Below are 16,556 nucleotides of genomic sequence, written 5' to 3'. Positions count from 1 at the left end.
TGTTGTCCCGAGATGCACAAACAGAGAGTAATGACGCGACGTAGGCTCATCTACAAAGGCACAGCACCTTGGCAAGGAGACACAGGCCTGGTCTGTACCTTAGATTTATGTATAAGGATAAAATAAAATACAAGTATTGGATATTATTTTCTCCAAGGTCTCATTCTATGAAGTCTGTTAGAACTCCCTGTGTAGACATACTGTACATAATCTGGGGTTGGAGTCAATCCATTTTAACTCAATCAATTCAGGTAAATCACTGGAAATTCTACTCTAAAAATAATGGGCAATTCATTCATACTGTACATGTTGAATTGATCCAAAGCCTGATTAAATGCCCAAACTTAATAGAATGTGCTGGTTGGTCTTCGTGGGAAATCCTTGATTGTATTGCTCAGTAGCTCCCTTAACTCTATATCTAACTATTGTAACAAGGAGATCTTTTTTTTCTGCACTGGACAAACTGAACTGACATACAACAACAAAGGGGAGCTTTAAGAGGTAGTTTATCTTGCCGTTAATTAATTGAATAGGATCTTTATGATTCTTGCTGAGATTAACACTACCCCAGTAAAGGAAAATCGATACATTGATTTGCGACATAACAGCTGTCATATAGTCTGGTTCATGGCTTTGAGAGAGACAGCTGTGGTAGGAGGCTGGTGCCATGCAAGCCCCAGATTGACTTGTACCCTCTGATAAAGTGGCTGTCATTGAGAACATTCTATCCTCACTGTCAGCAGACCCATTATTTTGCAAGCACCAAAACGACAATAACTCAGTTTCAACCAATGAGCTATAGCTGTTCATGTATGATACTTAACTGTCTGTAAATTATGTTTATACAACGGGTGTGTCTAATCCTGGATTTTGATTGGTTAAAACCACATTCCAGCCAGTGCCTATTCCACAAGTTACCACCGGCTAACTCTATGACGCTGAAATGTACACTACCATTCAAAAGTTTGTAGTCACTTAGAAATGTCCTTGTTTTTTAAATAAAAAGCACGCTTTTTTTGTCCATTAAAATAACATCAAATTGATCAGAAATACAGTGTAGACATTGTTAGTGTTTTAAATGACTATTGTAGCTGGAAACGGCAGATTTTTTATGGAATATCTACATAGGCGTACAGAGGCCCATTATCAGCAAACATCACTCCTGTGTTCCAATGGCACGTTGTGTTAGCAAATCCAAGTTTATAATTTTAAAAGGCTAATTGATCATTAGAAAACCCTTTTGCAATTTTGTTAGTACAGCTGAAAACTGTTGTTCTGATTAAAGAAGCAATAAAACTGGCCTTCTTTAGACTAGTTGAGTATCTGGAGCATCAGCATTTGTGGGTTCAATTACAGGCTCAAAATGGCCAGAAACAAATACATTTCTTCTGAAACTCGTCAGTCTATTCTTGTTCTGAGAAATGAAGGCTATTCATTTCAGGACAGACGGGCGGCTCTGGCGGCTCAGGACAGACGGGCGGCTCTGGAGGGTCCGGACTGGAGGGAGGCTCTGGAGCGTCCGGACTGGGGGAACACACAGGAGACTTGGTTCTTAGAACAGGCACAGTACTCACCAGGCTGGAGAGATCTACTGGAGGCCTGGTCCTTGGAGGAGGCACAGGATAGACCGGTCCGTGGAGGCGCACTGGAGGTCTCGAACTAAGGGCCTGAACAACCCGTCCTGGCTGGATGTTGATTTTAGCCCGGCACTTGCGGGGCGCAGGCACAGGACGCACTGGGCTGTGCAGACCCACGGGAGACACAGTGCGTAGGGCTGGTGCCATATAACACGGACCGAGGAGACGCATTGGAGACCAGATGCGCTGAGCCGGCTACATTACTCCTGGCTCGATGCCCACTCTAGCCCGGCCAATACGAGGAGCTGCAATGTAGCGCACCGGGCTACGTATGCACACTGGGGACACCGTGCGCTTCACCGCGTAACACGGTGCCTGCCCGGTCACTTACTCTCCACGGTAAGCATGGGGAGTTGGCTCAGGTCTCCTACCTGACTTAGCCACACTCCCCGGGTGCCCCCCCCAAGAAATCTTTGGGGCTGCCTCTCGTCCCAGCCGCGCTGCCGTGCTGCCTCCTCATACCACCGCCACTCAGCTTTCGCTGCCTCCAGCTCTGCCTTGGGACGGCGATATTCCCCAGCCTGTGCCCAGGGTCCTTCTCCGTCCAGAATCTCCTCCCATGTCCATGAGTCCATAGATTTCTGCTGCTGCCCGATACCACGCTGCTTGGTCCTTTTTTGGTGGGTGATTCTGTCACGACTTTCCTCTTCTTCTGACGAGGAGTAAGAGATATCGGACCAATGGGCAGCATGGTAAGTGTCCATTTTCATATATAAAACTGAACACTACAAAAATACAAAATAACAAAGTGAATGAACAAGCGAAAATCGAAACAGTCCCGTATAGTGCAAACACAGACACAGGAAACAACCACCCCATAAACATACAAAAACCCTAGACAGGACAAAAAACATATATCACCCTTGTCACACCCTGACCTAACCAAAAATAATGAAGAAAACAAAGAATACTAAGGTCAGGGCGTGACAAGTCCACCTGTGGTAAATCATTTGGAAAGGCACACACCTGTTTATATAAGGTCAGATCTGGGGAAGGGTGCTAAAACATTTCTGCAAAATTGAAGGTCCCCAAGAACACGGTGGCCTCCATTATTCTTAAATGGATGAAGTTTGGAACTACCAAGACTCTTCCTAGAGCTGGCCGCCAGGCCAAACTGAGCAATCGGGGGAGAAGGGCCTTGGTCAGGGAGGTGACCAAGAACCTGATGGTCACTCTGACAGAGCTCCAGTTCCTCTGTGAAGATGGGAGAACCTTACAGAAGGACAACCATCTCTGCAGCACTCCACCAATCAGGCCTTTATGGTAGAGTGGCCAGACAGAAGCCACTCCTCAGTAAAAGGCACGACAGCCTGCTTGGAGTTTGCCAAAAGGCACCTAAAGGACTCTGAGACCATGAGAAAGAAGAAACCAAGATTGAACCATCCCTATGTTGAAGCATGATGGTCGCAGCATCATGCTGTGGGGATGTTTTTCAGCGGCAGGGACTGGGAGACTAGTCAGGATCAAGGGAAAGATAAACTGAACAAAGTACAGAGAGATCCTTAATGAAAATCTGCTGCAGAACGTTCAGGACCTCAGACTGGGGCGAAGGTTCACCTTCCAACAGGACATCGACCCTAAGCACACTGCCAAAACAATGCAGGAGTGGCTTCGGGACAAGTCTCTGAATGTCCATAAGTGTCCATGCCAGAGCCCGGACTTAAACCCGATCAAACATCTCTGCAGAGACCTTCAAATAGCTGTGCAGCGATGCTCCCCCTCCAACCTGACAGAGCTTGAGAGGATTTGCAGAGAAGAATGGGAGAAACCCCGCAAATACAGATGTGCCTAGGGTGTAGTGTCATACCCAAGAAGACTCGATGCTATAATAGCTGCCAAAGGTGCTTCAACAAAGTATTGAGTAAAGCGTCTGAATACTTATGTAAATGTGATATTTCGAAAAATCTGTTTACACTTCGTCATTATGGGGTACTATGTGTAGATTGATTAGGGGGGGGAAACTGTAACGGCTGTCGTCCTCTTCTTCCTCTGAAAAGGTCTAGCAAGGATCGGACCAATACGCAGCGTGGTAGGTGTCCATGTTTTAATAGGGAAAACTGAACATGAACACAAATACAAAAACAATAAACGTGAACAAACCGAAACAGTCCCGTGTGGCACAAACACTGACACAGGAAACAATCACCCACAAAATACCCAAAGAACATGGCTGCCTAAATATGGTTCCCAATCAGAGACAACGATAAACACCTGCCTCTAATTGAGAACCAATCTAGGCAACCATAGACTTACATAAACACCTAGAATGAACACAACCCCATAAATCTACAAAAAAAACCTAGACAGTACAAACACCCTAGACGAGACAAAAAAAACACAAACCACCCTCGTCACACCCTGACCTAACCAAAATATAAAAGAAAACAAAGAATACTCAGGTCAGGGCGTGACAGAAACAATGTAATCCATTTTAGAATAAGGCTGTGATGTGGAAAAAGTCAAGGGGTCTGAATACTTTCTGAATACACTGTATACGAAGAAATGTCAATAGAAAAACACGAAATGCAGCTAGTTTGATGTCATTCCAGCTTCAGTTTGAAGTGGTTGTGTTAGCTCTGTAGTTGGCTATCTCTTCTGAACAGTGGCCTGGCGAGAGAGCAATTGTTATTCTGGCTACACTGTTTGACGTGACTATGTTAGCCAAAGTTGGCTAGCTAGCAAAGAAGGGATAAGGGCTGGCCACGGAACATTTATAACAAATAACATAGATTTAGAACAAAAAGACTTAACGACTGGCTCGTGTCTCTGGCAACAGAACTGATATAACAAACGATCAACCGGCTTGGGTAGCGACCCTAGATTTGTGTCGGGACTATATCTCGTGGAAGGATAAAATAGTATGAATAAATTTGTCTCGGGCCTAAAAACACCCATTACAATATCCTCCAAACACCGGCTTCTCGGGTATGATCACTTAAATAAACCCTTTTGCAATCCCCGGAAAGGACACCTTATTGCAAAGTGTTGCCAATATGGATGATGTCATTTGGATTGATCAAATCAACAAAACAATATTTTCTGTGTGACAAAAATAAATATGTCTATCAGTTCAGATCAGCCTTACCTTCAATATCAGCACAAATAATCAATGGCGCCAATTTGCATTATAGGACTTGGTGGTGTATCCAATAACACATGTCAAAGGGGAATTCACCACCTCCCATAATTTCCGATATTCAAAAGCTCATCAGTGTTTTTGGGATTAGTCAAGGTCTCCAGAGATTTACTGTAGCACAGTGAGGGTGTTTGTTGTTGTTGTTGTTTGTGTATAATACACAGCCGGTATAATATATGTATTACCCTCAGCCAATATGCAGTTTCTGAAAGCACTCTGTGATTCTTGACATAATTAGCGACATTTACATATCATTAGCATTGGTAATGTTTTCGTTATCATACAGTATGTGGGGACCCCATAATGCAGAAATCATCAACTAGATCCAGCCGCGGGACGATTTTTTCTTGAGCAGATGTTCAGGGGGCCAGAACATAATTACTAATAATTTGTAGAATGCAAATTGACCACAAGAAGCCCAAACAGATATAATATTTGACTAAAACATAATCATTTCAAACCTTGCTTACATTTGTATACGATCACATATGTCACTCTGTTATTTGCGGGAATACTTTGGAACAGATTTCCAAAATTTAAATCACTTGGAGCTGAATCGCTGATGTTTTTACAGTATTTTATGTTGTTTTTTTTTACTTGGGGCACTAAATAAATTCCCCCGTGGGCTGCCAGCTGGGGAACCCTGCCATTGTGGGTGAAGGGGTTTCCCACTTTATATACTGCAATGTAGAGTGCTGAAGCACGTAGCACGTACAAATGGTCTGTCCTCGGTTGCAACACTCACCACCAAGATCCAAACTGCCTCTGGCACAAGAACTGTTAGTCATGGGCTTCGTGAAATGGGTTTCCATGGCCGAGTAGCCGCACACAAGCCTAAGATCACCATATGCAATGCCAAGTGTCAGCTGGAGTGGTGTAAAGCTTACCACCATTGGACTCTGGAGTAGTGGAAACACGTTCTCCGGAGTGATGAATCACACTTCACCATCTGGCAGTCCGACGGACGAATCTGGGTTTGGCGGATGCCAGGAGAATGCTACCTGCCCCAATGCATAGTGCCAACTGTAAAGTTTGGTGGAGGAGGAATACTGGTCTGGGGCTGTTTTTCATGGTTCAGGCTCCTTAGTTCCAGTGAAGGGAAATCTTAGCGCTATAGCATACAATTACATTCTAGACCATTCTGTGCTTCCAACTATGTGGCAACAGTTTATGAGAAGGCCCTTTCCTGTTTCAGCATGACAATGCCCCCGTGCACAAACCAAGGTCCATACTGAAATGGTTTGTCGTGCAAAAGCAGAGAAGCACTGTATCATAGCCAAGCATCTGGATTGCCTTTGTCTTGAATCCATCTCATTGGACAGTTGGTTCATGGACTTGCCATATAGTCCTACATGACAAAGTTCACCCATTATAGGTAATGAGTGCTCTAAAGAAATCCCACCCTTGCCCACATTTATCAACAATAGCCTGACTCCCATAACTGTGCCAAGATTCTTGTTCTTCGCCCAAGAACATAAAAACCACAAGGTTAGATGTAGCATGGGGTTGTAAATCTAATAACTAGTCTCATCCAATTATATTCAAAGAGAGAACAGGCTTGAAAACAGTAGCTAGTCGTATTGCGGCCATATTGTATTTTTGTTATAGCTTGTACTGTAATGTGTCTGAGCATGTCTAGTCACTATGTTTAAGGTGTACATTGCAAGAAATGTCAACAACTTTTCAAGAAATGTTGACATTTTCATGTTACATACTTTAGGTATATGAATGCATACACTGTATATCACATTCTGTAGGCTTAAACCCACCAAATCATGTCAAGGACGAATCATTTAATTGTGGCTTTGGCTCTGGTTGAATCGTGCCTTTTTAAAAACAATAATTTCAATGACATTCAAACTATTTTACAACATTGCTTTTGTAGGCACAACTGAACTTCACTGTCTAAACAAACCTGTCATTTTCCCATAGCCAGAACTGGATAATTGCTACATCAAAAGTTATTTGAAATTACATATTTCTCAAGTGTTGTTCACATTGTTCATTGTTATAAAACTGCCTATTTTATTTAACCTATAAAATATATATTCAGCAACACGCTCCTATATCCAATTTTGCCCTTAAAGTGTAACTCAATATTATTTGTGTGGATAAATCAACATTACTCAATCAGATACATGTAATGGGGAGTGAGAGAGAGAGACCGAGAGAGAGGGGAGAGAGACAGAGAGACAGAGAGTTGGCCGGGACACTGATACACTGAGTGAGGTGGCTCTCTCAATGTTACCATTGTTAGATGCGAGATGTTTGTGCCTGTGGGCTAAGTTGTTCATCAGAAGCTTTGGGTCCCTGCCACAAAAGCAAGTTTTCTCCAAACACCCTCACTCATTCGTCGCCCCAGGACATTGTTTTTCATCCTCTAAATAAGGGCCCGGCATACACTTGACTTTGTTATGGCTTGGTGAACTGCAGAATACAATGCACAATGATATGTTTGCCTCAGTCGATAATACTGGCTTATAAAAAAGTGTAGAGATGAATAACACATTGTGTCATTAGTAGTAGTAGTAGTAGTAGAAGTAGTAGTAGAAGTAGTAGTAGTAGTAGTAGTAGTAGGAGCAGTAGCATTAGCAGTATCATTAGCAGTAGTAATAGTAGTAGTAATAGTAGTAGTAAATATCATATGAGTAGTGGTTCTTACATTGTTAAAACAATCATTAGTGATTACATTATTGGTTCTTCAAGGGCAAAAACATTGTCATCGGTAATGTATTGTTATCATTCCTCTTGAACATCTTTTGACTGCATGTGGCTTGTGTAAGTAAGTGGTGGAATTCCTCAGATAAAACTAAGCCCATGAATTAAATCTGAATGGCCAACATTCTCTCTTTCTCTCTCTCTCTCCCTCCCTCTCAATTCAAGGGATTTATTGACATGGGAAACATATGTTAACATTGCCAAAGCAAGTGAAGTAGATAATAAACAAAATTGAAATAAACAATAACATTTAACAGTAAACATTATACTCACAGAAGTTCCAAAATAATAAATACATTTCAAATGTCACACTCTCTCTCTCTTCCCCCCTCTCTCCCTCCCATGCACACCATTCCTTCTTCAATTCACACATTTTCACCATCTGAAAACAATTGACCGATTATTTTCCCACGCTAGACAAATGTTTCCCTCAAAACTGTTAAGTGTCATGGTGTCCAAACGTCAGGATTACTTTGGTGGACTGAAGGGGGGAAAGTTGATCCCGGGGAGTTAGTTGTTCCTGTTGAGTGACGTCACCTTTCCATCCCCTCTCCGTTTCTGTGCCTGAGTCGGGCAGTCTGTGTATGAGTGTCGGCAAGAGAGAACGAGAAGGCGTCCCTGCTGCACGGCACACACAGAACTACAGTCTCGACACATAGAATAATGAATACCTAACGCGCACAACGACGGGAAATATACCACGTTTTCATCGCTGGACGTTCTGGTCCATACGCTCGCTGTTGTGGTTTGCCTCTTGCTTTGAGGAAGATTAACTAAAGAGTAAAAAAGCAAAGTCAAGGAAAAGAGGCGAAATAACAGCGGACAGACTGGAAGCGAAGCGTATATAGAAGTACAGACGGATTATTGATCTAATACTGCTGTCATTCTGGATGTAATTCGCGACTATTCTTATACAACTGGAGACCGAGTTCAAAGACTGAATGAAAATATGATAAGGTAAGCTTCTATGGCAATGACCATTCAAATTGGCGAATTTGTGGATGTATGACTTCTCACGCACAGTGTGAGCGGATTTAAGTCGTCGCCGCAAGTCTTTCAAATAGTGTGTTGAGATGCGATTGATTTGTTGTATTTGTTTATTGTCAAATATAATGGAGCACCAAACTATGTCTGTGCTTAGGCATTTCGTGAGTTATACTTATCGATTAGTCTGTTGTTTTTATTATGTAGGCCTATAGAGTGGAAAGGAAGACTGCAGTTAATTGAGATGGAATTGACTGATAGACCAGTGCCTATTTTGTGAAGGACGAGAGCAACCCATTAAATTACTTGATATACATGCACATTTAGAACAGGATAACAATAGGTATTTGAATTATTATGTTTATGACTATTCCAGTAGACTAGACGATTTTGAGGATCTGAGTATTCGTTTACTGTATGATAATGTAAATTCTACAACAGAAGGCTACGGAAATACAGTTAATGTATTGTGTAGTCCTATGGTAGAATAATATCAATTATCGATAGATGAACGGGTTCATAAAACATTCATAAAGTATTTTATTTGCTTCTCAGATTTTTTTTCTTCCGATTAATCGATGGTCCTCTTTTAAGATTACGATAGTGATATCACAGTTTGATTGGAAAACAACGATTTTTGTGGAGTCTGCCATCATGATTTAAAGCCGCATTCCTCGCACTCGGAAGAGACGCGCGTCTTATCTATGTTGTCGCCTATTTTTGGAACACATTTTTGTTTCCCAACGGTCCTAACTTAACTGTCGGACAGGGCGAACTGTATCCCTGGGTTTACAGGCGTTAAAAAGGGCACACAAATAAAGGCAAAAACGCCTGTCACTAAATCAGGTGAAAACGAAAGTTTTTTTCCATGACAATTTTTCAAATAAAACTTGCGAACAACACCTGTGCTCGCTGAGCAAGTTTAGCCGCTAGGGGCCTTCATAGCCTACTCTACTCTACAGTAAGACATCGGAATGCAGAGCAGAGAATGGCCAATAGGGTTGAGATGGCCAGTGATGCCAGAGGAAGACAGGATCAATTCTCTCCCCTTTGCCTTACCGATGCCCCTCAAGAGATGTTCCATGTTGTTAAGCTCCTGTTGTGATCATACAAGGCTATCATGGTTGTTGTAGAAACCATTTATTTTGAGAATAATGTTGCAATGCTGTGTGCTGGTCTACTGCTGATCTTTTTTGATAAATTATATTCTTATATTTGAAAGAAAGTCATCACATTTAGGGTTAATTGCTTGTTTTTTATACAGTATATCATTTTATAACATTTTCTGGGTTTGAGACATTTCTAGGCAGAGTAAAAGAGTACGTGCATGTATGAAACAGTACATGCAAATGACTTGGCATTTGGTTATCCTACAGTCCATGTCCATTCAGCTGCATTATAGCTCAGTACTGGGTTGTGTTGAGTTTGTTGCTCTGAGTGAAATAAAATCCATTAAGAGAGGTTGGGGTAGTGAGGTGTTGAAAATGTCTCGTAAGTGCTTTGTAATTGTGTGTGTGCGTGTGTGTGTGTGTGTGTGTGTGTGTGTGTGTGTGTGTGTGTGTGTGTGTGTGTGTGTGTGTGCGCACGTCTCTTTACGTGAGCAGCTGTGTGATTGAGCAATCTCCATGCAGTTTGTAGGCAGTAAGCACTCTCAGAGAGCTCACCCAAGCACCAATACTGTCTTCTATGTTTTACAGTTTCCAGCTCCAACAATTAGCACTCGCCCAAGTAGCACCCGTCGCTACTTGTTCGCTTTCTAATTCCGCCATTACGACAGCCTCCCTCAAAAGAGGAGACTAAACGAATATACGTTTACGTGGAATAGCCTAGTTGGTTTGAGTTGTTCAACCCAAAGAGAGCTGTTGTGAGAGATCCGTTTTGCTGTTTTGAAAGCAGGGTTGAAGCAACCACCTTGTCTGCCTCTGTCCTTGGCTGCTTTCCTTGTGAAGTCCTTTGAAACAATTCATGGCTGTGTTTGAAGAACCGTTTTGTCATAACACACCAAGTTTCTATGACTCAGTGCTACAGGGGAAGACTGTATTGTGTATTGATGAGAGTGAGGCTTTTAGTTCATTTGCAGTGTGTGTTTCGTGCTGGGACTGAAAATGATGATACAGTACACAGGCCGCTGACACGAGAAGCGCCTGCTGCCAAAGGGTTAATAGATTCCCTTTGGGGGGAGTCAGAGCATTTTTGTTCATTCCCGTTCCCCCCCAGGACATGTTTTTGTTGTACACTCACCTGGCTAGAATGTTCTATTCCCCAGGGATGCAAACTCTGCACTTTTCAACGATATTCACCGTTTGATCTCAAAATAGGTCATCCATGTGAATCGTGTAGATTAGAAAAAAACAGAAAGTGTGCAGACGCAGAGTGTATCACCCACTGAGCTATGAGTGCTTCATCCAATACCACGTGTGACAGCTGAGAGCAGCCCCTAACCAGCCATGAAAGGCGCTGCGTGGTCATTCCGACGTCTGCATTGGCCATGCAGCATTTACGGTGATTTGGCATCTGTAGAAGTCACGGCATTTATACTTTGTGCCCTTCGCCGAGCGGCTCAAAACGGATGAGCAGAGCTTTTGTGAAGGAAGTGAGTTTGTGTTTATACAGGATCTCCCACCCCGACCTACCGTCAACCAATCATGTCAATGCGGAGCTATACGGAGCCCTCTGTATTGTTGCAACATTTGAGAGGTGCACGATGATGCGGTACGGAGCTCAATTTGGCCTCTGCGTGCCTCAGGAGGCTTCGCAATTGTGTCACACCCTCCGACCACATTTTCGGATCAAGCATAAATTGGTTCTTAGCCTACTGAGCTGCTTCTCTCCGTCCGTTCTTTCTGCGCATCTCCATCAGTTTTAAAATATTATTTAGCCGTAATTGCGAGCTGGGGTGTGAAGGTAGTGATGAGGTTTCTGTTGTTACATTTGTTTAATTATTGGAGTGGCTCGCAGCGCCAGCAAAGTGGATACGTAGATATCTTCTCATTTCGCCTGTAAGAACAATCAAGCCAGTCTGACTATGCATTCTTTGAGTGGCACTGCCACTGGCTAGCTAGCTTACAACATGGTACCCCTTGGCTATGCACAGGGAAAAAGGATAGATAGCCTACTTAAAGAGATGCTTCAAAGGTAGGATGCATATGCCTAATCACTGTAAGTCTATGCAAAAACATCTATTTTTCTGGTGTTCCAAAATACAACTAGACAGTCAGGGAGAATCTACAATCACCAGAATACAACTAGACAGTCAGGGAGAATCTACAATCACCAAAATACAACTAGACAGTCAGGGAGAATCTACAATCACCAGAATACAACTAGACAGTCAGGAAGAATCTACAATCACCAGAATACAACTAGACAGTCAGGGAGAATCTACAATCACCAGAATACAACTAGACAGTCAGGGAGAATCTACAATCACCAGAATACAACTAGACAGTCAGGGAGAATCTACAATCACCAAAATACAACTAGACAGTCAGGGAGAATCTACAATCACCAGAATACAACTAGACAGTCAGGGAGAATCTACAATCACCAAAATACAACTAGACAGTCAGGGAGAATCTACAATCACCAGAATACAACTAGACAGTCAGGGAGAATATACAATCACCAAAATACAACTAGACAGTCAGGGAGAATCTACAATCACCAGAATACAACTAGACAGTCAGGGAGAATCTACAATCACCAGAATACAACTAGACAGTCAGGGCGAATCTACAATCACCAAAATACAACTAGACAGTCAGGGAGAATCTACAATCACCAGAATACAACTAGACAGTCAGGGAGAATATACAATCACCAAAATACAACTAGACAGTCAGGGAGAATCTACAATCACCAGAATACAACTAGACAGTCAGGGAGAATCTACAATCACCAAAATACAACTAGACAGTCAGGGAGAATCTACAATCACCAGAATACAACTAGACAGTCAGGGAGAATCTACAATCACCAAAATACAACTAGACAGTCAGCGAGAATCTACAATCACCAAAATACAACTAGACAGTCAGGAAGAATCTACAATCACCAGAATACAACTAGACAGTCAGGGAGAATCTACAATTCCCAAAATAGCATGACACGGGGTCCCCGTTGATTTTGTAATGAGTCACTCAGATGCCCTGTGGTGTCACGATACTTCTCGCTATCGTGGTACTTGGCCTGGTATCACATCATTAGTAAAATGTTGATATTGTGGCAACATCATTCTGAAAATAGCCAAATGTTATTGGAGTTTACACGAGTTAGCATCATGACCTGCGCTCCAGGTGTACAGGTGAAAATGTTTATCAAGTTTCCAGTGACTTTTTAAAATATACTTAGCCTTTAATATGTTCCACTGTGGTCAAAAGGCTTAGGCCTACATAGTGTGAACCAAGCAGAGGGACTTAGCTAATATAATTGAAACATCTTGAGATGGTATAAACTCAGCATTCAGTCTCTGAATGAGACAAAACCAAGTACCCTCTTAAAGAATTGGGCTCTCGTTTTACACTGCTATTGTTCCCACCAAATCTGGCTATGACTCACCATCCTATTTCAGAAGGGGAAGTAAAAAAGCTTGTTTGATGTGTGTTTGGTGTGTGTGTGTGTGTGTGTGTGTGTTTGGTGTGTGTGTGCCTGTGTGTCTGTGAGCACTGCTCATCGAATGCAAGCCAAGGCTGTGGCCTTCCATTATGAGCTGTGGAATGAAAAATCAACACTTACATTATAAAAACGGATACCTACAGGCTGCAATTATGGGGCGCCAACCTGGTTGGAGAGAGAAGGCCACAGAGTGCCAAAAGGTCTGCTAACAATCATCCCATCGACTTGTCTTTCCCTGTAATCATCTGGTGTAATCTACCTTATTTGTACCAGCAGGCCCAAATTACCCCCCTCCCAATTTTCTACATTGTAGAATAATAGTGGACATCAAAACTATAAAATAACACATATGGAATCATGTCATAACCAAAAAAGTGGTAAAACAAATCAAAATATATTTTATATTTGAAGTTCTTCAAATTAGTCACCCTTTGCCTTGATGACAGCTTTGCACACTCTTGGCATTCTCTAAACCAGCTTCATGAGGAATGCTTTTCCAACAGTCTTGAAGGAGTTCCCACATATGCTGAGCACTAGTTGGCTGCATTTCCTTCACTCTGTGATCCAACTCATCCCAAACCATCTCAATGGGGTTGAGGTTGGGTGATTGTGGAGGCCAGGTCATCTGATGCAGCAGTCCATCACTCTCCTTCTTGGTCAAATAGCTCTTACACAGCCTGGAGGTGTGTTTTCGGTCATTGTCCTGATAGTTCCACTAAGGGCAAACCAGATTGGATGGCGTGTCACTGTGGTAGCCATGCTGGTTAAGTGTGCCTTGAATTCTAAATAAATCACAGACAGTGTCACCAGCAAAGCACCCCCACACATCACACCTCCTCCTCCATGCTTCACGGTGGGAACACATGCAGAGATAATCCGTTGACCTACTCTGCTTCTCACAAAGACACGGCGGTTGGAACCAAAAATCTAACATTTTAATATCCGTTGCTTGTGTTTCTTGGCCCAAGCAAGTCTCTTCTTCTTATTGGTGTTCTTTAGTAGTGATTTATTTGTAGCAGTTCGACCATGAAGGTCTGATAAACGCAGTCTCCTCTGAACGGTTGATGTTGAGATGTGTCTGTTACTTGAACTCTGTGAATCATTTATTTGGGCTGCAATCTGAGGCTGGTAACTCTGATGAACTTTTCCTCTGCAGCAGAGGTAACTCTGGGTCCTTCCTCGGTCCTCATGAGAGACAATTTCATCATAGTGCTTGATGGTTTTCGCAATTGCACTTGAAGAAACTTTAAAATAAATGTTTTGATGTCTTCACTATTATTCTACAATGAAGAAAATAGTAAAAATAAAGAAAAACCCTGTAATAAGTAGGTGTGTCCAAACTTTTGACTGGTACTGTATGTGTGTGTGTGTGTGTGTGTGTGTGTGTGTGTGTGTGTGTGTGTGTGTGTGTGTGTGTGTGTGTGTGTGTGTGTGTGTGTGTGTGTGTGTGTGTGTGTGTGTGTGTGTGTGTGTGTGTGTGTAATAACGTGCCTATGTAAGTGTGTATGTGTTAGTGTGCCTGTGTACGTGTGGATGTGTATGTACAGTATGTGTGTTCACATGCATACATGTGTGTATGCCTTCATGTGTGTGTCAAGTGGCCCTATTCTATAGACCCAATTTACCAATGAGAACCTGATGCAATGTGACAAATGAGGATATAGTTTGATTTTGCAAAACACTGGTCAGTCCCACATCATAATGAAGTAATCAAGCTTCTCTCCGGCCTTACTTCCTGTTTCACTTGGCTGCAGCCCGCCATTTTAATCATTAAGAGCCTTCATCTACTGATTTACCCATGCTTACATTCCTTCCCCTAACCCCCTAGTTCTACCCAACTAGTATTCAAGGGTGGTTGCCTGATATAAAGCAGGAATGTGTCCCAAATGGCACCCTATGTGTTGCATTGCGTTTGACCATATGGATAGGGTATACATAGGGCTCTGGTCAAAAGTAGTGCACTACGTAGGGAATATGGTGCCATTAGAGACACATTCAAAGAAGTCTGCCACTGGGAATTGGCTTGACACGGAGGAAAAGCACTAGCACTTTACTGATGTTCAGCTTAACCCGCTGGGGTCAGAGTAGTAAGAAACATATTTTCACACCCAGGAGGAGGAATCACCTCTACTGTCCATCACCCTGTCAAGATGAAGACTTGACAAGGTGACGGACACTGACATCACACAGGCACGCATGTACACACACACACACACACACACACACACACACACACACACACACACACACACACACACACACACACACACACACACACACACACACACACACACACACACACACACACACACACACACACACACACACACACACACACACATCTCCCAACCAAGACACTTCTTTAGACTTTTAAGTAGTATTACCAAGCAAATCCATTTTACCCTCTAGATCTTCTCCTCTGTCTCTCCCTCTGGTTTCATGGGGGAGGATGTAGACTTAAAGCTATAGGGGCGATCAGGCGACCACCCACGTGCCACAAATGGGAGGGAATGCCCCACGACTGCCTCTCTCTGCAGCTGTTCTTCAGTGGCGGATTGGGTTTCAACAGATATGCCACATGCCTGTAGCCAGTTGTGAGGAGATAGGTGGGCGGCTACTGCTATGGCTTTGAATTGGGGTCTGTAGTAGCACTGCATGGAACAGGGATGTGATTCTGACCTCCATTTTGGCTCGACAGAATGCTAGTCACTGCCAATCGTTAGCAAGTACCAACTGGAAACTAATGGAAACAAATGTAAAGAAACAGTTTAGCTGTTCTGGTTGCTAATATGATTTTTACCTTCGATACATGGCTAAGTAGCTGGGTAGACTTACGCTTAATATGACACGTTTCCAGGTTTCACCCAAAATGGTGGTGTCTTTTTGCCCTTGTTATCGTCTCCTTTTCTCTTATCTGTAATTTTGGGCCAGAACAGAATCCACAGAGGGGTTCATTTAAATAACGGACTGAACGGGGGAAATAAAAGACAGGAGAAATGGAAGTCACGCCCTGCTATGTGCATTCATGTCACAGCGCTTTATCAAATTATTCCACAATAGCAGCCACAAAAGTGATGGAATTTCAATTAAAGTATGACAGTTTTAAAATTTGTTTCTGCTACATGAGGGGAACAAAAAGTGATTTGGCACAGAAGACGTATTCTCCAGTCTATATTCTCTGTTGGTTTCCCTCTTGCTCTCACTTTCTCGATTTCTCGATTTCGTCCTCTCTATTTCTCTCTTTTTCTCTCCCCCTCTCTCTATATCTCTCAGAAAGGAATGACTAGGCTAAAACATTTTGGTTCTGAGGCTGTGGTTATAGCTCAGAGCCAATCAGCAACAGTGTTATGATAAAGGGGGCTTTGGAATAACTTTCAAGATGGTTGACAGGCTTTTTCAGAGAACAATTACACTACCTGCTGTGAGAGATAGAGGGGTGGCAACAGATAAGTGCTAGGGACTGAGAC

The 16,556-nt window shown here is 42.8% G+C and overlaps 1 protein-coding gene across 39 annotated transcripts in view; it reads left to right on the top strand.

Annotated features, from left to right (window-relative positions):
- The window catches only part of LOC139561502 (receptor-type tyrosine-protein phosphatase delta-like), a 600,941-nt gene that overhangs the window by 374,912 nt on the left and 209,473 nt on the right, over positions 1-16,556 (top strand). For 2 of the 39 annotated variants that reach the window (XM_071378651.1, XM_071378644.1), the window contains exon 1: positions 8,067-8,448. The exons of the other annotated variants lie outside the window; for them this stretch is intronic. The gene's annotated coding sequence lies outside the window, so the exon portion shown is untranslated. Of the gene's footprint in view, positions 1-8,066; positions 8,449-16,556 lie in introns of those variants that run through there. 39 annotated transcript variants of the gene reach the window in all.

Source organism: Salvelinus alpinus, chromosome 31 (assembly GCF_045679555.1).
Source record: "Salvelinus alpinus chromosome 31, SLU_Salpinus.1, whole genome shotgun sequence".
Classification (NCBI taxonomy): domain Eukaryota; kingdom Metazoa; phylum Chordata; class Actinopteri; order Salmoniformes; family Salmonidae; genus Salvelinus; species Salvelinus alpinus.
This window is presented reverse-complemented; position numbering and strand designations above follow the sequence as displayed.